At 39.2% G+C, this 24,227-nt stretch overlaps 1 long non-coding RNA gene across 4 annotated transcripts in view; it reads right to left on the bottom strand.

Annotated features, from left to right (window-relative positions):
• The window catches only part of LOC128852498 (uncharacterized), a 227,094-nt gene extending 203,094 nt beyond the window's left edge, over window positions 1-24,000 (bottom strand). For 3 of the 4 annotated variants that reach the window (XR_008450372.1, XR_008450369.1, XR_008450371.1), the window contains exons 1-4: window positions 23,893-24,000; window positions 19,718-19,781; window positions 14,963-15,122; window positions 9,984-10,129 (exon numbers count right to left, since the gene is read on the bottom strand). This is a non-coding gene — a long non-coding RNA (uncharacterized LOC128852498). Of the gene's footprint in view, window positions 1-9,983; window positions 10,130-14,962; window positions 15,123-15,944; window positions 16,087-19,717; window positions 19,782-23,892 lie in introns of all 4 variants that reach the window. The other variant, XR_008450370.1, reaches the window with a different exon arrangement.
• Window positions 24,001-24,227: the final 227 nt, after the last annotated feature.

Raw genomic sequence — 24,227 nt, 5'->3', positions numbered from 1 at the left:
GCTCCTGCTCCCTTTCAGTATTGTTCCGGAGTATGTTTCCTTTCAGCTGATGAAAAGTAATTCATCATTTACACCCTTGAATTCTGCCAGCGTTTTTTTGAACAACTTTTCTTTCCCCGTGGTACCTTGGGCCCATGAAAGAGATAAATAGGTTCAATACAACGCCGGGCCCCGGATCCAGGGAGCAGGTTCGGCCTCGGAGGCCCTAAGCTGCCCCTTTCTCATGATGGAGTTTGTCACCTTTCTACCTCTGGAAGTCAAATCCTGTCGACTCAGCCATCTCTCAGCCTCTCTGAAGTGGCTTTGGCACCCACTGGGGCATGTGAGCTTAAAATTGATTTTTTTTTTAAGATCTGTCAAGTTCCCTTAAGGGAGTGGGCTGACAGCCGGCCCCGCAGCCCCTCACAAAGCCCTCAATGTCTAACAGGCACCCGAGGAACTTCCTTCGCGGGGGCAAAGGGCCCCCAACTCCTGACGCCTCGGGAAGGCGGCGTTGCCGAGAAACTGGCCCTCGGCTGGAGAAACTATCCTGCCTCCTCTTGGAAGCCTTTTAGCCTGATTTATCCCTTTTTTTTTATATATACATAAGAAGCAGAGATGTTAAACAAAACAGAAGCAGCCAGCAAGGTTGGGGTGCCCCTTGCGAGCAGCGATGCTCATCTCCACTCTGGACAAGAAGACACGGTCTCCTGCGTGCCCTGGTGATGCTCGGCACTCACGTAGCGTTTCTACCCTTGGCTTCTGCTGCAAATAATTCATTGCAACGTCCTATAAGCCTTCCAAAATCAATGGACAGTTATTCCAAGTTATGATGCAAAGAGAATAAAGGGAAGACTGTCAGCTGTTGGTATGAAAAAAGAGAAAGGAGTGCATTTTAGTTAGATATTCTATTCTCTTCATTGCCACTGACTTAGAGTTGCAGCAAAAGGTATCTAAAAGTAGGAGGGCTACCTGGAGTAAATGGAAACCCTTTTGCAAAACAACATATCAACTCCCAAAAATTTAGTTCCCAGAGAGAGCCCTGGCACTGCTCAAAAGCAGAGAGAGGCAGTGGCTGCGCCTCCCCACCGCGGTACCATCCCTCAGCCTTGCAGACGTCTCTGTGAGCATTTCAGAACCCAACCAGGTAAGCAGAATTAATTTTGAAGGAAAGAGCTGTCAGCAGATTATATTGCTAGAAAGCAAAGAAAAGCTTGTCAGAGAAACAATTCGGAAAGGACTCAGTCTAAAGCAATAATTTCAGTGCAGTAATTCTGAGTTATTCCAAGGCATGTGTTTAAGCATTCTAAGACACAGAGAGGGTTGGTAATATAACCCTTTATTTATTTTTTTGGTAACACTCTCTTATTTGGAGTAGTCTTTTAGAAGAGCAAATAATCTTTCCTGCTGATCAATTTTTGTTGACTTTTCACTCAGCATGTACTGCTATTGGGGTCTCAAATATGGAATATTCCCTGGGCTGGCTTTTTTAAAATACTGTACTTCTTTCTCCTCTCTTTGCTGCAAGTGTTTGTTTTTAACAAAAAATATCCTATGCATCAACATTATCAATACAGATTCACAGTGGGCAAAACGATGGGTTAATTTGCTGCTGTAGTGACAGCAGGGGGAGCAAAAATCACTGCATCTTAGGGGAATTCACAATAATACTTGCTATTAAAAAAAATACTTCTGAAAAGAAATAGACATTCTGAAGAAAATGATTCTTGCATGCATTCATTATTGCCAGCCAAGCTAACGCTGTAGGTTAGCCCTAACTTTGCTATGCAAACTATTAAGGGAGGCAAACAACGGCTAGGAGAAATTGCAAGTATGAAACAAGAGTCATGGGAGAGCTGAGCTCTTTTTAACTCTTTCTTTTAGTGCTGAAACTCCCCCTGGAAGCAAAAAGCGACAATGAAGATTTACTGCTTGCTATAAGTAATATTTTAATATATATATATATGTATATTTAATTGTATGCCATGCTGCAGGGAAGGGACCTGCAGCCCATCCTGTGCCAGGAGGCACTGCTGGAGCCAGACCGCAGTGCTTTGCTTCTGATGACTTAGGGCCAGAAAGGGCACAGGCAGTGGCGCAGCCCTCCCCCAAATATAGTCCCAAATATAGAATACAAGGCTCAACCAGTTATGAGATTAATGAAGTTACCTTAGATCCTTGAGATATATCCACACTTGCTGCTCTCCCCCTCCTGTCCTCACTTTCCCTTTGGAGCTACGGGCTACCCTGTCAGGCTTTTTGGGTATTGGCCATAATGAATGTTATCAATAGGTCTGGTTATCCTTTAAAGTTTCATTGACTCTTTGAAACCGGATTGAATTTTTGCATCTTATGTTGCCAATCAGGTCACATTAAATGATTTTGAAACAAATATTGTGATATCTGTCACGTTTGTTGGTTCTTCAGGTGAGGATGCACATGTTGCAACATAAAGCAAAATACTCCTCCTTTGTTCAACAGCTCTCCATCTGCCCATCTATCCACCCATCTGCCTCTGTGTATTCACACACTAAAATAAAAGCTGCTAAACAAATCCGTTGTGTCTTTGTCCACACTATCATGATTTGCGAATCTATTTTCCTTTAAATTTTCTGGAATACATTCACAGGATATTATTGCCATCTCAAATACTCTTTTCTGCGGTTAACATCTAGCCTTTCTTTTTTGTTTTTTCTAATTAGCCTTTCAGTTTGCTTCTGCTCATTTTATATAGCCTATCAACTGCTCCACCTTACCAGATTTTGTATATTTTTTTTAACACCTTGTGCTTATTGCTTATCTTACTCTTTACTATAAAACCCTACTTAGCCACATTGGGCATTGTTACCTTTATCCTTCTTTAGACTTAAACCAGGATGAATTTCAAATGTCCTCCAACTGTTTCTGAAATATATTCCAATTTCCTTCAGTAGATTTACCATACATTATAATATATCCTGATAAAAATTCCTTAGCGCACTTTGCATTCTCTCAAAGTCAGCCCACCATAAGGGTTGCACTGCTTTTTACTTATCAACAAATATTTTAAATCAAATGATGTTGAGATCACTGGATCTTTCATACGTCTCCAGTTCAAAACCCTTTATTACCCTTGGCTCAAATCCTTAAACTAATTCAAACAGTTTCTGAGAGACAGTTCAATAAAGCACAGAAGAAACTAGAGGCAATCCTACATTAGCTTTCGAGACGTCAGTATTCCCTGCCTAGTTTTACCTTATTGCAGTCAATAACGGTGTAATTAAAAGTCATCTTTATCAAAGTTCTGGCTGTCTTGAAGGCCTCTCTCATCTGTAAGCAAAGACCTAGAAGTTCAAAGAATCATTCGGAAAACCACCTGACTACCTTTACTGTCCTTAACTTTTATCAGAATTGACATTGCTATGTCAGCCAAAATACTCGCAGCATTTCTCTCTGAAGACACTCATCTCCCAGGAATACTGATACGACTCCTCCTCCATCCACCCTTTCTCTCCACAAACCCCAGACTGGTATCTCAAAACCTCAATTTCTTGCCTCAACCATATCTGTGTTATTCCAATAATATCATGCTTATCCTTGATACTCATAGTTATCATTGATAAGTCTTTGATGTCATAAATCCTTGATATAGTATCATACTTATCCTTCCTATAAGATATAATCAAAAATGAAAGCAGAAACTTAAGATACAGAGTAAAATATATTACTTGCCAATTTTCCACAGTAACTTTTCATCATTACTCCAAAATTACTTTTTAATGCAAAGAGTAGTTCCAATCACATAGAGGCCCACATGATTCAGATACTATCATAATCACAATTAGATTACATTACTGCAATCAGGAATGGAGATCATTAAGAGAAAGAATATAAATTGCTTTAGTTTTACAAGTACTGAGCTAGCAAAATTATAATTAATCTCCATTTATAATCTTTTCTTTCATAGAACAGCAAAGCATGCTACTTTTTTTAGGCCATCAATACAAATTAGAACTAAGTAATAAAGCCCTAACTACTACTACTGTGCAGTTCTCAATCGTAGAAACTTTCCCATTACGTACGGAAGGCTTTTCATGCAAACTGCCCTCAGCGTAGAGGGTTTTTCAGCATAATAAGTCCAGCCATTTCTATAGCGAGCTTGCTGTTTATAACACAAAATGCAATCATAACTGTCTATCCTTCTTCCAAACAATGGAGACGAAGCCTGCTTCTAAAATGGGATGATACGTTTTCTGAGAGATGAGACAATTATGACTTAGCAGCAGAGGCAGAACATACACAGATACTAAATATCACAAGTTTTCAGAATTTCCACTAAAAAAACCAAATATGCAACGCTGTCAAGAGCTGTGAGATGGCAGACAAGGCCTCGTCTAACCTGGGTATCTACCACCACACTGTACGTACACAGCTCCAGTAGAAATCGTTAATGTTGTCATGTATGCTTTTCCTCATTTTAATTCTCCATTTGGAGAAACAAGAATAGGAAACCCAGCGGTAGTCTTGCCCACATACTAAACATTCTTCTAGACTCAAACCCTAACTGATACAAAAGAAACTGCATGGACAAAAAAAAAAGGAAAAAGAAAAAGCAAGTGTGGCCCCAATTTAAATTCCTAAGTGACTTTATCTCTTGGTTATACAGGGGCAGAGCAAAGCAGTCACACAGAAAGGGATTGTTGGAGATTTGCTACTTTAGAGACTAAAGGACTAACCTTGCTTAGTGCTGTCTCTATGGCAAAGGAAAAAGTTTGAAGTCCAAGGAAAAGAAATTTGGAAGACTGTTGTGGGTTCCTGCAGTTAAGTTCTACTTTTGCTGTCCCCTGTATGCAGGCAGCAACTGCAGGAGATACTCCGAAATGAAGAGTTCGCATAAGACCTCCTGACAGTAGGGGTATTTCTACAACAGGAAATGTGGGAAGTGGCAACCAACTGGTAATCCTGTTGACCTGTCCAAATATGTTCTTCCTTGATCTGCTGCAACTAAACGCTGCATCTAGGATGATTTGGAGAAGCCATGCAGAAAATCAACTACTGAAGTCCACTTTCCACGGGGAAATGGACACTGGAACGATTTGGTTTGCCAGAATCAAGGTCTGCCTGCGGCCACGGGATGGCCTTGCATGGGGTAAAGCCAAATGTCTTATGGACTTTCTAAGGTCAAAAATATTTAGAAGACCCTTACAAAAAAAAACCCCAACCCTCCACGGTTTGCTGTTAACACTAAACCAAAATCAGTTACAAACAGGAACTTTATCTCACTCAATCCTCATTCAAAGCACTAATGAAATTATTAGATAGAGTCAGATTGAAAACTAACTTTTAGACTACATAATCTGACACTGGGCAGTTTATGTGTTACTTTAAATGCTATTCCTCATAACAGCAGCTTATTCAAATCTAATCTGAATCCACCAGCACTTTAATTCCATATCTCCTACACTCAGTACCAAATGTTTTATTGAACATATCCTATCCACTCCACTGCTTCCTTAGACAACGAAGTAGTTTGAACTGGGTATACTCATACCCCTTATCTTCTGCAGTCCTCCCTACTTGCTTTTACTCAACATCACCAATAATTACTGAATAGAGCCTTTTGAAGTGTTAATACAGGCATCTAGTAGAATATTAAAATACATTTTCAAGCTTCCTTACCATTTTATGCAGTAAGCAATATACATTCTGTCTCATTTATGCAATGTTTTTCTACCATGCAGGTAACTATGAGCCATTCTGTGTGACAAGTAGCAGGCACAGACATATTCCTGAGACTGACACGACTTTCAGCCTGTTGGCAGCGGCAGAAGGTGCACGACGCCCGTCCCGACAGCTGACTGAGACTGGGCTGTCAGCTTCTCACAGCTAACTTGTTTTTCCCCCACAAAGCAGCGCTGAGGTTCAGTGGTGCTTTCAGGCTTAAGTATCTCTGAACAAAGGAAGTTTTGGATGACAATCTTGGATGTAGGCCTTTAAAATCTTTGTACACTCTATTTCAGATATGCAAATGCTCTTTCGGATATGGCTCTTGATCAAGTTTTCATGAACATCCACATCCCTATGCTGAAAAGCATGTGAAATCAGTCATCTACAAAACCCAAGCAGAAATTGCTTGATTTCAGTTTCCTTGTGCCTTTTCTTTATGCCTGAAATTGTCTTTATCATCTCTGCCTATGCGCTATTCATATTGAAATATTTTTCTTATCTCCTGTAACCAATTCAGTTTGGGTCAACATTAAAACCATTCCGCTCACTTCAAAGAGATTCAAAAGAATGCAAGAGAAATCTAAGCAGAAAACTACGAACATTAGGTAGCATCCAGGAACTCATGTAAAATCAACATATTTCCTATTGTTTTAGTTAAAAAGTTAAGAGCATGCCGTAGTTCACATAAAACAATTAAATGAACAATATTTGACCTACTAAAACATCACAGGTCTAGAACTGGCAGAACTCTTGAAGAACAACAAAAATGTAATTCACATGCTTATGTTAAAGTGGATGAGAGGGTTACATATGTTGGGGGGGGGGTTCTGCTTTTGGTTTGTGGGTTGTTTTTTTTTTCAAACCTGCCAGGCAAAAGAACATGATCTTAGTGATATGTCAGAGATAAAGTTGAAACACCAGAATGCCCATGGCAAATTCAAGGAACAAAGACTCACTCATACAGAATAAGAATGAGCTGTTATGTGTAGCGTACTATTAACTCAAGGTGTTTCTGCAAAGCACGAGAGCTGAGCATCAGCAGCGTGCATACAGATACATACATCTATTTTCTTACATCGACAAGTTTTCTCCCTGGTACAGTGGAAAAGGAGCTTTTGAGCCACTACAATGATGGACACATTGCTGGGAACCAGATAACAAGAATAATGTGCCAGAGTTATCCTGTGTATAACAAGGCAAAAACCCCTGACATAAAGAGTAGGACTCTTTCTTGAACACTGAGAAGGCAGGAGAGCCTTCCCACTGCAGCACTGACCCGTGTGTAGGATGCACAGATGAATTAAGTAGACAAATATCTTTCAACTATGATGCCACAGTGAAATAAATCTCCTTTCCCAGAGAAATTATTACAGAAAAAGATATTAAATCCCTGTGGTATTCACTATTATTTGCACTCTTTCACTAAAAAGTGAAAAGATTTGGGGAATGGTGTTGTTTGCTTTTGTGCGTGTGTTTTGTAAGATGGGTCCAGTACTGCTGGTTTAGGTGGGACACAAACCATCAGGAAGGGCTGTGAGGACAGCACAGAGCTGGACCTCTCCAGTACCTTGCTGCAGAGAGGGAAAAAACAATATAGTGATTACACAGAAGAGGTTTCAGTGAGTACTGTCTATAGCATTAGCTACACTAATCCTCTCCCTAAGTCGGACTTGTCTTGTGATGGACAAATTATCCAGCTTAGTGAGGTATCTGGGATGGTGATAGTGTCTCAGCTGTACTGTTCTCTCAGTTCTCAGAGACTTTCAGCTCATGAAAACATCCAATGCTCCTCCTCCCTGCCCCTTTTATAGAGCATTGTACACAAGGTGGAGGTCTCACAGTCCTCATTCTCTGTCCTTCGGAAAAAATAGGAAAAAATGAACTATTTCCTCAAAAAGTTACCCGTTTGTCCAAGTGGCAAGGGAGGCTTGAATGGGTATGATCTACAAATAAATGTAGTCCAGGCACCTAAACTAAATGTGAGCCATATATTCTCATTCCCACCAAATCAGAGAGGGGGAGGAGGGAGTCTCTATGCCGCGTCAAAAGGCAATAAGAGAAGCCTATATAGGACTGGGATGATTTACCAGTTCCTGAAGAGTGTGCTATATCAGTCATCACACCAGACTTCTCAAGCTGAAAGTGCTGTGTTATCCCTGGAAGTGCTGCCCCATCTCTGGAGTTGGTTAAGGCCAGGTTGGATGGGGCTTTGAGCAACCTGATCCAGTGGGAGGTGCCCCTGTTCATGGCAGGGTGGTTGGAATTAGATGATCTTTAAGGTCCTTTCCAACTCAAACCCTTCTATGATTCTATTCTATGATTGTATGTAAACATTAAGATATAAGCTCTTAGGAAACTGCTCGGGCAAACACCACTCTTACACTACAGTGAATGCCATAGTCATTACAGTGCCGACACCCTTAGTACTCTCCGAGAAGTTATAATTTCTTGTCTTGTTTTTAATTAATAAAAATTACAAAGGACTGCAAATATACTGCTGATATAAAGAGAGAAATAAAAATAACTACCTTGGTAGGAAAAAGTAGGAAGAGCCACGAGAACCAAAAGAATAGGAAATGTTTTCTGTGTACCGTCTGTGAGTTCATCAAAGAGAAATTTTGCTGTAACTCAACAAGCCCACAGGTGTTTACAAAAACAATAGGATATCCATAAGTGATGCTTCAATAAGCAAGAGAGGTAAGATAAAAAACACTCCGCACAAGTTCCAGACAGTATTAGGTGAATAAGGTAAAAATGTAGGTGTTTTTCAAGTGCCAAAGTACCAAAATCTTATAACGACTTACCAGAGTTGTGGGTTCTCCATCAACGCGTACTCAAGTTAAAGAAAGTTATGTTTCTAAAAGATATACACTTTTTTTTTTGTGTGTGTGGGAAATAATTTACGGAGCCTCATAGTCTGTACTGAATAGGTCAAACTATATCACTGCAATGGTTCCTTCTGACCTTACGAATTATAAATGGTTTAGTGACCAAAATACTATCTTAAAAATTCAAAAATACTCTCTCTAAAAGCATAGATTTCAATACCAGAAGGGTTCAGTCAGTTCTTTATCATTCAGATGCAGATAAATTGAGTCCTTGCACTTTTCTCTCTATCTCTTTCTCATAAAATCTAAGTCCTGTCTGTTCCACATAGATATTCATGACATTTTCTCACAAGAGCTGTGATTTACTCCAATGTCTTCAGCCAAAAATATTTCTTCTCCCCTCTGTTCTGTGTTATGCGCTTGACTAATATTAAGTGAAAATAAGTTAAGATGTTAGTGGGAAAATAAAAACACCAACAGGAAGACTGATATCACCAAAAAAGTACAATTTTCAACTATTCTTTCAGAATTGAATTTAATATTTTTTAATCAAAAAAATCTTGACAATGTAAATATCAGAAATATGCGCTATATTAATAAGAGAATAATTTTTATGAGGAAAAACATGACAAATATTTTTAATTTTTTTTTTTTTCCGGAAAAACAGGTGAAAAGCCAAAAGAAATGAATGAATGGAAATTACTGAATTTACTGAATTCAGAATACTTGCAGCCTGTGCTATATGAATTCACCAAAAATGGCCTAACCTGTAACAGGAGAAAAGCAATATTCAGAACATGGTATGCACACAGTGTATATCACCGGTTATTTTGGATACTTGCCTTCATAAGCATGTTAAGAAAAACTGTTAAAACTAAAATATATTTTAATTTTTCAATTAAATTATTTGGATTCTTTGTATTTTCTCATATAACGTGTCTTATGCTAGGGAACAGTAAGATTCAAAAGAAGCTGTGTCCCAAAATAGCATGATATTTAAAAGAGAAAGCGTAGGTGAATGTTTTCCAGGGGGAAAAACTATTACAGTATCAAGATTTCTGTCAGGGATGGGAAAAGACTAATTCCAAAGAAACTGAAAATGTTTTTGGTTTTTTTTTCTGTTTAATGATCCTGAAGGTAAAATTTAGTCATTTTTCAGAATGAAGAATCATTACTTTCTGCATAAATTCACTGCATTAAAAAATTGCAGGAAGAATGACAAAACATTTTGACATTTTAGAAATAAAACACTACCAATTAAAGAGAAGCAATTAGCTGAAAATCAATTCAATTGTCCTCCAGGTCTAGGGCTAAGTTACAGGTCAGCAATGTAGTCGTGTAAATAAAGTTTTAAATGCCCAATAAAAACAGTCATTCCGGAAAACACGGTAGAAGAGCCTTATTTATGCTTTAATTAAAATCTGATAAGGCAGCAAAAAAAAAAAAAAAATCTGGATTCGGCACAATGACCTGAAAATTGCTCCTGTCTCCATGAAGAAGATCTATTGTGTCCCATGAGAACGTCGGAGGATGGGGCAGCTGAGATTTCTTCTTCCCAGTCTGGTGTATCCCAGTGCATGTAGGGGTCATCTAGCGGTTAGTGAATTCCTCGGGAGCTGAAATGGTGAGAATCACTGTTAGTTGTTCTCTTACTGGTTGTCCTACACAGTCCTCACCCGGAGCACAGTCTTGGCTATCTTTCATGCTGAACGAGCCTTATAAAATATTCTCCTTCGAAAGCCACCAAAGTTTTCTTGCAGCAGCATTTCTACAGCTGAAATATCCATCAGGGTCAGTTTTGCCCATAACTTTTCACATGAGAATTATTTATGGGTTGTTTAGGAAGTATTATGGGGGTTGATGTCCTGCAAGTAAGAGATTTGTATTCTGGAAATGGTTGGTATCTCTTGGTAGTAAACACGTCAAAGTGGACTGCACAGCGTCCTGGGACCTTGGCGTGGTTAGATAGGACTTTCCCCTTCATAAAGTAGTCTTGTAAACTAAAGATAATTGGTAATCTATTGCAGTAGTTGGGTGAAATTACTTCAAAGTACTTTCATTTTTTCTGTGAAATGTGCCATAGTTAATTTGTAGCGTTCGCAGAAATATTTCACCTCACAAAACGTTTTCTTTTTGAAGTGAAATTTATTACCTTTGTTATCTGTACCTTGTCAACTCCATACCACCCGTAGCAGTATTATTTCCACCTTTGGCCACATGTAGACCCACAGTCATTTCTAATGGTTAATATTTTCACGTGATAATACGTACAGCTGAATATTTAAGCTTTTAATGTAAAACTGAAGAGGAAATATAATGAGGCCTGTAAAGTGGCACGATTTGGCTTGACATGCCAATACGTAAACCTACATAAACTGTTTTCAATAAAGGAAAAAATGATTGTGGGAAGCAAAATACCATAGTTTTAAATAAAAGCTCTTTTATCTTTTTATAAAAGATACAAGACATATCACAGAATCACAGAATCACAGAATCACAAGGTTTATAAAGGACCCATTGGATCATCGAGTCCAACCATTCCTAACACTCCCTAAACCATGTCCCTCAGCACTTCATCAACCCGTTCCTTAAACACCTCCAGGGAAGGCGACTCGACCCCCTCCCTGGGCAGCTGTTCCAGTGCCCAATGACTCTTACTGTGAAGAATTTTTTTCTGATATCCAACCTGAACCTCCCCTGACGGAGGTTCAGGCCATTCCCTCTTGTCCTGTCCTCTGTCACTTGGGAGAAGAGCCCAGCTCCCTCCTCTCCACAACCTCCTTTCAGGTAGTTGTAGAGAGCAATAAGGTCTCCCCTCAGCCTCCTCTTCTCCAGGCTAAACAACCCCAGCTCTCTCAGCCCCTCCTCATAAGACTTGTTCTCAAACAACATATCCTCCCAAAGTTTCCCAATCCCAGGTTTTTAACTAAGTTCTTTCTGAATATTTTCCCTGAGTGAAGTACAACTAAATACACGGATAAACAGATGGATGGATGGTGTGATAAAGAGATCAGTTCTCAGCACTTCATTACTTCATTCTTGCCTATATTATAACATATTCACCAAGAAGCAGAATTTTCCAGGTCTCTCTTCCAGGCTTTTTCACGCAATATTACTTCCATTTAGAACTTGCCTGGTGTTATTGGATCATCGTTAACACATAGGGGACCGAGCACTATATATAAGAAGGATGCTTAGGAAACTTGCAGGGAAGGGGAAAGCAACTTTGCTGAACAAGAGAAAAACCTATCCTGTAAAAATCTCAACTGCAAAAATGACACTTGCTCAGGCTCCTGGTATCCTAAATTAGCTAAGGCCTTTAGAAGTCTAAGGAATTAGGAATGTGGGGCCATATTGACTTGGAAAGACTCTTTGTTCTTCTACAAATGTCCTGTCACCACCTCAGGAAAAGTAACCACCCACACTCTAAATGGAATGGAATAAATACATAGGTTGGGATAGGCTTAAATTAAGAACAGCAGAGAAATATAGACTAAGATGACAGGATTTTCTCCATCTGCTTTTTGACATTTTCAAGATACGTTCTCTTAGTCACAAATTCCTGATCCTCTACTATCACAACAAATTTAACTATGACTCAGGCAGAGGATTTTACTACCACAAGAGGGCTACAGACTGGGAGAGGTGGACTGGGTATTTATCACTGGGCAATTAAGTACGTCTCAAAACTTGTTGAAGAACGTACCATGTGATAGGAGTCCTGGCCAGATGCCCTCTTCTTTGCACATACCACTCTACACCTCTGCGGGAACTTCCCAGCCCCAGCCAGCAATCCTCTAGTCCGGATGGTTTGAAATGGCAAACTTGGACACCAAATTCACTTCTTTCAGGAGACATAGGTGATAAACTGGCCACTGGCATTTATGACGGTGAATCGGAAGATGATTCTTGTTTTTTGAAAGAGCATACAATTTATTGAGTAATATTTTGCACACTAGAAAGTGCTAAAATGCACAGATAAGGTCAGTTTAGAAATCAGAACACATGAAGCTCAAGCAGATCAGCAAGAAACATGGCAGCTGAGCTTGCTGCACGGTGATGCAAGTTGTATTACACAATGTAAACGTTTGCTTTGTTAAGAGCAGCTCAAATCAAGGCTTTAGAAGTCCCAGATGCTTTGATAAAATCCAGGTTGTAACAAGTTAGCATATCTCAGATTTACAAAGAGAGGGAGATAGCAAAGGTAAAATAACATACTTCTTCCTTGCCTTTATTGTAAATCATTAAGTATGGATTTAATTTTGCCTAGAATTTCAAAGATATTAAGCAGAAAAGCATCTTTCCAATTCTATATGGGTAATCCATTCTACAGTGGTTCACTGTACCTCACTAAAACACCTAAACATACTGAAAGTAGACGCTAGAAAAATAGTTGTGCCAATAAACACAAGTTTTCAGCTTAGATTAATGAACATAGACTAATATCAGCATATCTTCTAGTCTACTGCTTGCTGAAGCTGAACCTGAGTTTCTGGCAGAGTTAGTTAAGACAAGGGGAATGTTCTGCTCTATCATCTTTGGCTGCAATTTTCTGCAGTTCAGTGTAAAAAAACTCACCGATAAGTATCTTTAACTAAACCTCATAGGTAATTTTGTATAGATAGATATATAAATATTATTTATCTGTCTGTTGGTCTGGCTGCCTGTCTGTCCGTCCGTCCATCCATCCATCCATCCATCCCTCTCTCTTTGAGCTGCAATGATTTTCTGGCTCCCACTGGCCTTCAAGGACAACTAGTTTTCAAGCAGTCAAGTCAAAACTGAAAAGGGCAGCAAAGGAAAAGCAGACATAACAGCTATTTAAAAGACAGCAAAAGTACAGAAATTGAAACCTATTATGAATTTGCACTTGCTTAGAAATTGCTTGTTTTTCTCTTTGTTTTCTTTCTTGCTTTTTTTTCAGGATGAAGCCCAGCAATCACACAGCAGCCAGACAGGATAGCACTGAGGGAGGAAAGTTAGGATATAGTCCTTTGATGCTACTGTACAGTTCTCAAGATTGGACTCCAAAACCATTTTAGCTCTCAGATTTTCAGGATTTATCAATATTTACTGTAACCAGTACCCAATCAGAAGTAATCTCCTAAGGTAAAAGTGAGAATGTGCTTTTGCAAGATCTCTATGGCTTCATCCAGATTAGGAATAAGATGAGGGATAAACCTGAACTTTCTGTGTCTCTGCAAGGAGGAAGAAATTTTGCTTTTTAGAGCCTGTATTTTCACTTTAAGTGGAAAAAGAATGAGAAAGGCTGACAAGGAAGGGAGGTATTTCACCAAGAAATATATGGCGGCATTCTTCAAAAAAAGTGAAAGGTATCTGTGCTGTTAATGACGTGAGCTCTTGGTACTTACAGAGAGAGTAAAAAGAAACTAAACTGAAGAGGAAAAAAAAAGAAAAATAAGTTGAGGAAAACTTCTAGATTGCCAGGATAGTCACCAACTGAAAAAATATGCCAAGGAAGTTAGGAAATCTCTATTACTGCAGGCATTTAAAAAGAATTAAACAAACATCTGTCAATTCTGACATAGGTATTGTTGATCTTACCTTGAGGCAAGGATGCATTAGGTGACCTCCCCACTCTCTTTTGCCCTGTCTTCTGTGATTGCTGATTCATGTCTTTCTTTTCCACCTCCCTTGACGTCTTTACTTATGCTACCAGACAGGAATGTTCGCTAATCAATTCTGTCCCTACATTTAATGCTTTCTCTTTATACAGACAGTTGGCTTGAGGAATTCAAGTTTCAGCCATAATCAAAACAAATTTTTAATAAAAACACTCAACATATGTGAATCACTCTTCACTTCCTCCTACAAAGTTGGGGTGTAGCATAGGCTGGAGCCACAAAGAAGACTTTGGAATAAAAATACCCAATCCATAGCACGATTTATAGCAACATACATGAAACCACTTCTTTCTTTCAAGACATCTTCACATCATTTTCAAAAGAAATCAGTATAGGTGCTGTCAATCTAAAGATATCAGGATTCTTATGCTCATTATTGTGCCATCAAAAATGAAAGAATATCATAGTTATACAGTTTTACTTACTTACACAACTGTGTTTTAAAGTCCTCAGGATTTACAGTAGATTTTTTTTCAGTGCTTTCTGCTCTTTGCATTTTCTCTCTTTCTTGTCTTTGAAGTCACTAGATCTGAGCAATGTTTATATTGTACGAGGGGCTTACTAGAGCCATACACAATATCTTGCAGTGTTTCCTTCAAGGTTTGAATAACAAACTTTCTTACAGGTGGATAAAACGTTCTTTACTAGACATTCATGAAGCTAAAAATAGGTTTATTGCATTATGGAGAAAGGCCTTAGGAAGTTCAGTTTTCTTCTAGAAAAGCCAAAAGACCTGAAAAAATATTTGTTGAGATCATGTAACATTAATTACAATTAAGTCATTTGCCCCAAGAAAGAACATACCTATCTAAATGGCGTTCAGGTGTTCTTAAATAAACGTGGAGGATTCATTCCTTTTTTTGTTTGCATTTTTATTTATTTTCTCTCTTTTCGGAGAGCACTTCTATTTCCCTGCTGGGCTCAGACAACACATGAAGGGTTTGTTTCCTTTTCCTTCCTGCGTCTACATAGAACGAAGAACAGAAACATTATGAGTATTTGCTTTTATCTAGCTGCCCTTTTTGTTCTAGACACATTTTTGCCAAGTTAATAACTCAATAACGGTAACTGTAACTCAATAATAATTACATTTGATAGTGCATTATATAGCAGGTTTTCATTTGTCAGTCTTTAAACACTTCTCCAAGGAAGCTAAGTATTGCATCCTGTGATCATACCAAGATACAGACTCGTGATGTAACTCGCTCAAGGGCAGACAGCAGGCCAGTGTCACAAATGGGAATATATCTGACATTTCCTTGATCTTTCCTGCAGTGTGCCATTCCCAGGCCTTTTCGCTTCATCATGCAAGCATCTGCGTTGTAAAATTTGGATATATCATTCCTATTTATTTATTTGTTCAGTATAAAACTTCCCAGCCAATATCAGTTATTAGCAATGTACGATATTAGTAACGTATTAGCTATTATATTAGCAGCGCATGATCTGGAGTAACATTCTACAATGCCTGAAAATGAAAATTAGAGTAGGTCACAGAGATCACAGTTAATATAGACAAATTCCAACTACACTTGTGCGTAACAAAAGTACCCTTATTACATATGTCCCCACTAGAGGCTATTTAAATGCAAAATACCTGCCTTCTATCAGGTTGCTACACTATTACTCACTGGGTAGAAGCCTATGTAAAGGACTCATGTGGGTATTTTACTTCCTATATTTTATACCAAATTAACTGCCTGTTTGCCTGAGTAATTGCAGGCTGCCTTAACTGTAATAACGCATTCAAACATCAAACTGGTTTGAAAGACATGCACATATGCACCATTCCATAATGCTGTATTCAAAAAATGCACACCATTGTAAAAAGATGTTGAAAGTAATTATAGGACCCCATAAGACAAGTTTTTGCACTAAGACATACAGCGAAGAAGAGCCAAATTCAGGAGATTGTATCTAAACGGCATCTAAATCAAAGTAAAAAGAACTCCTATTAACTTTCATGGGACACAGAATTTAGTCTATAAATTAGCAAAAAAAGAATTAATTGACTGCTTTCTATTTATACCCAATTTTACTTTACTCTGTAAACTTTAAGAAAATATATCTGATTTCATAAAAATAGTCGAGCAATTTGATCCCTCGTAAGATTAGCATACTTTTAAAATGCAAAATCAGAGTTAAATGTTTAAAAAGCCAGCTCTTTAGTGCTTCTCTTCAAATGAAATCACTGGTTTACTTGCTGAACCGGAGTTTAGAATCAAATTCTGTAAAACATTGCACAAAGGAAAAAATAGCTAGTTAATGAACGCTCCTATATAATTTTCTGTAAAATATTAGCATTTCAGGCAGCATCCAAACGTAGAGCAGATATGTTGCAGAGATATTCCTGTTACTTAAGTAATCTCGCATTCAAACTACAACACGAGACAGTGTTTAATGTTGCAGAGCTTCAAATGATGGAAGAGAGGGGTCTTGAACTAGATGTGCTGACTGGAAAATAGCATCAAATGAGTTGTGAGAAAGCCAGTCTGGACTATTTCAACTGCAATTTGAAGGACTTTCTTTAAAAATTAGCTTCAAATACAAGCATCGTTGCAGACAGGAAAAACCATCTAAACTTGAGTGTTGATCCTGTAATTCAATGTACACTTGAAATGTAAGAACTAGGTAGTTCCTTTCTGCAAAGGATTTACGTAAAGGATCGACATACAGGATTGAAATACAGTTGTGGATGCTTCATCCCTGGAGGTGTTCAAGACCAGGTTGGATGAGGCTGTGAGCAACCTAACCTAGTGGGAGGTGTCCCTGCCCATGGCAGGGGTTTGGAACCGGATGATCTTTGAGGTCCCTTCCAGTTCAAACCATTCTATGATTCTAAATATTTTTATTTTGTATCTGACACACACACCAGTTGCCATCACCTTATGCGATTGGCTTTATGGTTTGCTATGCGGGCTAAATTCTGTCTCATCACAAGTGTGTCAATTAGATCGCATTTTTGGAAACCATGTTTATTATTTGGAAACCATGTTTATTATCACCAAGGATACTAGGATAGCCATAAATTACCTCCAAAATCAGCACTGAACTTAAAAATGTGTGCAAAGAGGAAATTAAAGTGAAAATTTTAGATCCGAGTTTGGGTCAGAAGTTCGTAGTAGCCGCATTCTGGCAAATCCACAGTATCCCTCAGGAATGAAGGAGATTACCTGAGTACAAGTCATAAACATCAGCTGTCCCGTTGGACTTCTGCGCTAGGCAGCTGGGATGTTAGGGACTCAGAGAAAGGATGATATTTAGAAAGGAAAGAAAATTGTAGACTAGGAAGCAAGGTCCCTGCGAAAAAATGTACTTTATAATATAGCACAGGCTTTACTACATCTTTGGAGGTCTTCCCTTGTTATCAAAGAACCTCCTAGGTGGTCAAGGACATTCAGTCAAGTAGGAATTCAGGCTAATGAGAGACCAAGGAATCAAGAGTTAATCCAGGAGTTACTGCGTGTGAGTTCACATAAACATAGACATAACCTAGAGAAGGACAACGTCCCGCCAAAGTGCACCTGTATGTTGCTCAGACATCTTCCATCCCAGTCACAACACCCGTGGTACGAGCTCTACGCCGGGTATGCCACTGCGTACTGCTCCATAGTCTGAACCGATACATCCATTGAAGAGAAATCATACACATGGGATGTGTGCGTGTACAAACACACACTTGATGTTTTTCTCAATTCTCATCACATGTTTCATTCAACAGACTTATTAATCAACCCTAAGAAATGAGTTAAGATGTTGAAACAGTCACGGCCTTTGTTCTGTGTCAGTTTTGTTGGCTTAGCTGACATATAGCTACAAGGCATGACGGATCAAAGTAATTAAAGTTCCAATCATTTACCTTTCTATGTTCAGTGTCAAGACAGCTAGCCTTCACCCTGGGTTCAGAGCATTTTCATATTTTTTTTTAACATGTTAGAGCAGTGCCATTTGCCTTGCTGTACTTAAGAATTTGACAGCATTTCCATTATAAAGTTTGTATACAGAGGCTTGAGATTCCCTCTGGATTCTAACTTTGCACACAGAATTGCAGACCACAGGCAATCTAAAACCAAATAGGTAGGTTTTAGCTCTTTTTCCTTTTTTTTTTTATTTCATTCCTTTACTTTAGGGTAATTTACTCAGGTTTTGTTCGTCAGAGAACAAAAAGTTGCCAGTTCTTAATTTCAAGGTGCATTTGTTTTGTGTTCTATGAAACTACTTATGTTCCTGTTGTGAAATATGGTAGGCAATTAGTCCTAATTTTTACTCTTTCATCATGCATGTTATTTATAACTAAGAGTATGAAAATATTTGGTCTAATGAAAACCTTTGGGTTATGTAGCTGGAAGTGATTTCTGGATATTTCAAGAACAGAAGATTGGCTTGTATTTGAATACAAGGATTAATTCGAATAGTAAGTGCTACTTTTCCCAGATTAGAGAGAAAAAAATTGCATTTTTATAAAGTCAGACAAATAATTCGAATCTTGAGAACAGCATCCACTAACTAAAGACTAGCAAGCACTTGTTAATCAATAAACAAATAACAATGAAATAAAGTGGAAGAGCAAAACCAGGAATGAAATAACCCACAGCCAGAAAAGTGACTGTCCCCTGGAGTCTTGCCTTCTCTGTAATTCCTTCTTTTTCTTGCCTTCTCTGTACTTTCTTCTCTTTCTCCATAGCCAGCCTGTTGCGTAACTGACTGGCTGGATCGACCAGACTGTGGAGCAGAAAGTCAACTTCTACTTTTCATGACGGATTCAATAGTACCTTGCACATGACAGGCACTAGGCATTTGGCAAATTTTAATTAAAGACCGTTTGCACATTATCACATAACGTTAGCTTATAGTCTTCCATGTCCCTGGGTCTCATCTACTGCGTAGAACTCAGCTCTAATACAGTGGAAATGAAATCTGTGAGGGTTTTCTATGTAGGTGTAACATTGGACAGCTTTTTCACAAAGGTCACACTCAGTCTGATGGTTTTATTACACATTAGAGATTGAGAATGGAGATGTCGAGTGCCCATTATTTGGCACAGAAATCCAAGATGTTTCAGGAAATGACCCAGTCTGCATGTATGCAATAAGAGACCTTCACCCAACCTGTTCTACCACCACCTAGCTTGTATGACTCTACAATATCCCCAGGCTCTTCCAGGACTGCATCAGGCCTTCAGAAACAAATCCTGGAGGAGAAGAATAGGTGGCTTCAAGAATATTAGTGCAATACCTCCTAAATATTCTGTCCCTACTTGGAAGGATTTGAAGAAACGATGGCAAGGGGAAACAGAGGAGACATAAACTGTCTCCTTCTACATTATGGAGTGAATAATAAGAACAGAACATCGCAAAAATCATTCATGAACAGAAAAGGAGGCTAATTCAAAATTAATTTCATTTATAATAAATACCTCCACCGGCATTTTTATAAATAAAACACCAGCAGTTATTATTCTACAATGTATTTACAAGACATGGGCAATTCTAAAAAACAATGGAAGGACACCTCATTCCTCAGAAGGTTAGTACTGATAAAGCATAAGACACCACCTACCTTTGCAGAGTCATTGCAGACCCATCTTGCTTCAAACTCAGTCAACATATGTTTTACCATTTACCTAGAAAAGAGTAGAATCAAACCCAAATTCCTGTCATTCCTCCCATAGGCATCTCAGTTTTCTCCCTTCAATGACTTTTTAAAGTTCCCAGAGCATGAAACATCACTTTGATGCTGCATCACATCCAGTTAGGAAGCTTTGGCATGTAGTGTTATGTTTAAACCAACATGCAAATGTAATCAGGAATGACACGTCGTCCCAACAATGCAGTCACTCAGCTTTGAGAAACTCAAACAGACAGATTATAAAACAGAGATTCTCGCAGCTACAGGTTTGTGCTTTTAGAAATGAATCTGTAAATCAAAATGAAATAAAGTTTGAGAGAGATCTCGTAGAAAGATGCCTTGTGCCTGCCAGTATGTAAGAGGCATTTAGACAATGCCCTAACAACGTGCTTTAACTTTTGGTCAGCCCCCAAGCGGTCAGGCAGTTGGACTAGATGATAGCAGAAGTCCCCTTCCAACTGAGACACCCTAGTTTAATCTAGTCCGGTCTGTGCTATTTGAAACTTTCAGCCTCTAAAACGTTCACTCAGGGACCTGTAGTTGGCTGTTGAGGTCTGATGGAGAAGGTCCACAACCTGTATATTGCCACAACAGCATTTAGGCTGCTGTAAAACCTGAATGTGCAGCTCTGAGGCTTTTCCTTCCTCGTCTCTCAAATACTGGCAGGCTCGGCCGAACATTCCCATGCTATTGAACCCGTGAAGAGGAGGGGGAGGAAAGTGAGATTTTTCTCACCTCTTTTCCAGCTAATTCTTGTTAATATTTATTGAGAAGACCAGATTGTGCTAATGTCCTTTTGGAAATAGCTCCTGCTGTATCCCACCCAGCGGCCAGGAGGATTATGAGTGCTACCAGGGTGGGAAGCCCTTCTCCCCAAAGGCTGCTCAGTATGACTCACCCAAAAAGGTCTCTACACGCTTTGTTAAAGCAAATCTCACATGCTGATGACTGCTCTCTGCCCCCATCCTCTGTATCTGGGCTAAGGACACCCGGTCCCAGCAGAGGATTTAACCGCCCAGCCTTTCAGGTCTTAAGCAGTACACACACGCTTGTGTGGGCCTCCTGCGCAAGTGTGACCCTCAGGGTTTTACCAGCAATGTTGATTTTGGCTTTACAATACTACTGTTATCCCTATTATAAAGACGAGGAAAAAGGCACAGCTAAATGGCTTATCATCAAGGCTGATAAAGAAAAAAAAAAGCGAGTGTCGGACCTGAGAACAGAAACCAGATCACCTGAGGTTTTATTTCTGGAAACGTTCCCCCTTTCCTCTTCCTTTGAATCTTTGTTTAGTACTGGGCAGGTCATTTGAAATCTGGGCAATATTCAGATATGCTTTCTTTCCCAGAAGGAAATAAAGCTTTACAGGCTCACTTTACAGAGGCAGCCAGGCTGCTCACACTGCCGAGCTTTTGCAGCTCTCACAGGACACTGCAAAATCCAGCAATCAGACCTGTGCAGCCGCAACGCTTTCAGAGGAGATGGCAACGCACAGAAACAGCATGTTATCTAAAAACAGGCTCACACAACGTGCTTCTATGGACATCAGAAACTAATCTTCGAAACGGTCCCTGATGAGCGCTGTATTGGCCCGAGCCGCCTTCTGAAAACGTTCCAATTCTTCCTTTGCATCCGGTGTGTGTTTATTGGAGAAAGAATAAGTTCTCCTTTAAATTCTGCACATGTATTTGCACTGTGACCTTTTTAGCTGTTACCTCATGGCTATATCTGAAATTGGTAATAAAATGCAACTCGGGGTAAAGAACTGCTAGGTGATCTTATACAACTATAATTTTACGCTCTCAAAAGGCAGAATGTGTAATTCCTTAAGCCACACACAGGAACCTGGTGATACTGGGCTGGATTTTTGTTCTCAAAGCCAACAGAATGTGAATAAAACCAACTCCATACAATGATACAGATAATGAGTTAAACAGATATGCATTTTAGCTGTTCATGATGCAGAGTGAGAAACCGATGTCAAGTCCCACTGAAGGGAGGATACTACACAAAAACAGTTACAACCAGCTCCTGCAGCAGATGATTGGGCACCTGAGAGGTTTCACGTGTTTATCTATAACTGCTACATGAGTCTTTCTGAAGAGCCTTCTAAGTGTACCACACTTTAAATCATCTCCAAGACATCCTACTGATGTGTGAAAAACTACAAAAGTGTAATTAATGACTGACAGTGAGAGGAAACCCTGGAAAATCTGATTATACGTAACGTTCCCCTTTTCTTGCATTATTGCATTCCATTACTCAGATTTTAAGACTACAGTAGGGACCATCTGTTTTAGGTAGTGGTCAAATGTAAAGGAAGTCATAATATGAAACCCAAATATTCAATATCACTCATTTTTCCCATAAAGTTGACACGAGCGGGCTCCTGCTGCACACAGAAGAGCAATGAGCTCAGTGGTGCTCTGCCCAGCCACAGGTTCCACTCCACTGACCCAACAGCATAGAAAAGGAAAAATTGATCCAGAGACACTGCGCATATTTTTGCTACAATAAACATACCCTGAGTTGTCCTAGTAGCTTCTGTAGTAAAATAACTTTAGAGGCATAAACTATTTCTTTCTGATAAAAGATATCAAATAGATATTTTCATTGAAAAGTAATTTACATATTGCCTCCCAAACGTAATCCTAATGAGGTAATTCTGCTGTAGTTGGCAAACTAACATGAACGAAGTCTATATCAGAAGCTATACCTACCGTTCAGGTTCAGAGCTCTTCAAAACATAGACAACTGTCTCCATGTCTCAAAACAGAGACTACAAATGTAGGTGTTGGCAACTTTCAGTTAAAACAAGACACAGCTACCAAATTTGTGCAAATGTGTCCACCTAGAGACATTTTTATACCTATAGAAAGTGTAATGACTTCCATTCTCTGCCTGTGCTTAGTCTTGGACATAGATCTTTACTAAAAGATCGGAACAACCAGATCCAAATTCCTTGTGCATGCAGAAAGGCAGAGCACGGTGGAAAAACTATTCAAAATTCAGATTCTGAACCACACATACTGTGTTTTCAAATCAAGCTACGGCTATATTTCTAACCACTAAAGAGTGCCAACAACTACTTAAAGCCTATAAAGACTTAACAGAAAGGTGGAGGTACAGCAAGGTAGCGAGATATTTGCCATCTGGAGCTACCCACAGGTGCTTATAGATTATCCACTTGCTGTGCACCTGCAGGGAAGGAAACAGTCATCTGCGTTTCTGAACTGACAGCAATATTGCAACCCAGCAGGTACATGCTGGCTCTGTGGTGAGATTTAAACTAGAGGCATACTTCGCAACTACATTAACGTCTTGCTTTTCTACTACATATTTATTTATTTCAGCTGACAACAGGCCAGATTTGCAAGGGCACTTTGCATTAGAAAAACACTTCAGAGTTCAAATTTGGGTTTCAGTTCAGCAACTAACACCAATATAGCAAAGCCCTTAAGCATTTCTAGCACCTTCACTGATCTGAGAAGTACCATGACTGGTAACCCTGAGGCTACAAAACACGCTGTATCTGGATAACTCTGAGCTTACAGGCGGTTCCTCAAGAATCAGTGCAGATACTGTAGTAACAGAGATGCCTGTATTTTATTGCATTATACTTGTACCAAACCAACAATGGAAGAACCCCCAGGGCTACTTATATTAGGGTGAACTTTCTAAGTGCAACTGTTTCACATAATATTTCCATTAACACTAATGAAAACACTGATCTTCCATAGGTGATGACCAAAAGGGATCTGCTCGTTCATTAAATCCATGACATTCTCATATCCGGTTTATAACAACTTTCTTAAATTGATATAGGTTCAACTTTTAGCCATGTTTTTGCTCTCACAGGTAGGTTATTCTGGAACTTTGCCTTTTGAATGGTTTAAAGCTTTCCACTTCACTCACAGTTTCTTCACAGTCGATATAAATCTGTTTGGGTTTTTCGGTGTCAGCACTGTCTTTTAGCTCAAATATATCTCTAGGAGTACATCAAGAATTAAAATCAGTGTAGGTAAGGAATCACCTAACCTGTATAAGTATGAATTTTAGCTGTAAGTGTGTTGGGATTTCACTTTATGCTTCTTACTTGTGCTCACCTTAGTCTTTCAATGCTATCTCAAAGCCGATTTAAATCTGAGCTCTTAACACCTCCAGAGAGAACACGTTATTTCCTGAGGCACATTCTCCATCCACCTGTGTTGAACAGATCCCTGTGTGTCTTCAGGTGGGCTGGATCGATTTACCAGTCTCATCAAAGAAGAACACTACAAAGAAAATGATAACAAATAAATTAGAGCCCACTCATTGAGATAAAGTAAATCCTCCAAGGTGCTATGTCACTACAGGAGCTTTGAAGGGTGTAACCTGGAAGCAAGCATCTTCCAACCAATTTTGATGATGTGATGCCTTCTCAAAGAAGGTTGCTCACAGG

The sequence above is a fragment of the Cuculus canorus genome, chromosome 6 (assembly GCF_017976375.1).
Source record: "Cuculus canorus isolate bCucCan1 chromosome 6, bCucCan1.pri, whole genome shotgun sequence".
Lineage (NCBI taxonomy): Eukaryota > Metazoa > Chordata > Aves > Cuculiformes > Cuculidae > Cuculus > Cuculus canorus.
This window is presented reverse-complemented; position numbering and strand designations above follow the sequence as displayed.